This window comes from Vombatus ursinus, unplaced genomic scaffold, assembly GCF_900497805.2.
Source record: "Vombatus ursinus unplaced genomic scaffold, bare-nosed wombat genome assembly UNPS02004915.1, whole genome shotgun sequence".
Lineage (NCBI taxonomy): Eukaryota > Metazoa > Chordata > Mammalia > Diprotodontia > Vombatidae > Vombatus > Vombatus ursinus.
In genome coordinates this window covers 260,039-261,737 of record NW_020944693.1, presented here as the reverse complement: position 1 = coordinate 261,737, position 1,699 = coordinate 260,039, and positions in this window count along the sequence as shown.

Sequence of the window (1,699 nt, the reverse complement as noted above, 5' to 3'; positions counted from 1 at the left end):
CACTTATCCTTTCCCTACTTCATTACTGAAGCTTTCCATGCAGAACAGTGAAAGTTCTTTTCTTCCTTATTTTTTAATACATTTATGCACGCGCACACACACACACACACACACACACTCACACTCACACTCATTATCATCACCATCATCATCCCAATAATTTAGGACTAGAAGAGAACTCTGTAAACAGAGAGACAACCCTGCAACTGGCTAAGGCTGGGATGGTTAGAAAGGAGGCCTGTCCTTATGTATTGGACATATTGTCCAATAGCCAACTAGTTATCCAGTTTTCCTTCAGGTATGATACTCTACATGTTGATGAATGTACTTTTACCACAGTAAAAAAAAAAAATCACAAATCTATTCTAATCACACGTCTATTTTAGTTCTCTGGATCCTGGGCATTGACTGCTCTCGTACTCTCAGTCTGGTCTATTCTGCTGTTCTCAGCCGCATTCTAGTCTACGCTGCTTTGCTCGGCTATGTTATGGTGTAGTCTAGTATATTTTGTATAGCTGCGTTACAGTCTACTTCTCTCTAATCTAGTCTGCTCGGTGGTACTTTCTATTCTGGTTTACTATGGATATCTATATTCTAGTCTAATCTGCTCTGGATATCTATGTTCTAGTCTAATCTGCTCCAGATAGCTATGTTCTAGTATGTTCTAGACCTGCTCAGCTATGCTCTAGTCTAGACTTCTCTGCTCAGCTATGTTCTAATCTAGTCTACTCTGTATAGCTCTGTTCTAGTCTACTTTGCTCTAATCTAGTCCACTGTGTTCTCTGTAGCTATAATCTAGTCCAATCTTTTCTGTTCAGCTATGATCTAGTGTCATTCACTCTGCATAGCTACATGCTAGCCTATTTTGCTCTTTATAGCTACATTATAGTCTAGTCTACTCTGCTCTGCTCAGCTATGTTCTAGGCTAGTCTACTCTGATTTTCTCTACCCTTTCAACTGTATTCAATTCTCTAGATGAATGGTTCTTATTCTTATTCTATGTCATGGATCCCATTTGCAATGTTTGGTGAGAACTATGAAACCCATCCCAGAATCACGTTTTTAAGTTTATAAAATAAAAGGAAATTCATTATATTGAAAGAGCTATCAAAATATTAAAAAAATAAAACAAGTTCACAGACTCAAAGTTAAAGACCCCACTAGACTGACCTGAAACTCTGTCCTTCTTTAGACTCTACTTATGTCTACTTAAATGTCTACTGACACAGGAATTGTCACGGGGCTGCGCCCTGCCTATCGGAGTCCTGGCTTCTAAGCAGGAAGTTGAGGGTCACAGTCTGTTGTGTGAAAGCAAGGAAGTCTTAACTGACCTCTCCTCTGTGGACACGCAGCAACCATGGCTGGTTCGGCTCTCCTCTGAATGGCTAAGCGTTCCCCTGCACATCCTGTGCACAACCCTGACAAGAGGCATGCATGCTATGAGGGGATCTATTGACTGGCTGTAGGGCTCTGATCACGCAATCCCAAGGTGCCTTGAGGGCTATAAAGGTCACACCCAGCTTACAATAAACAGGAGCTTCTGCCACCTTGCTGTCTCCCGCCTCATCCATGCGTCTCTGGGTTGCTGAGCACTGAGCTGGTCTCATGCTCACCACTGCAGCGGCCGCGACAGTCTACTTAGATGTCTACTTAAATAGACATATTTTGTCACCCTTCCTCCTCATCCTCTTGCTGACCT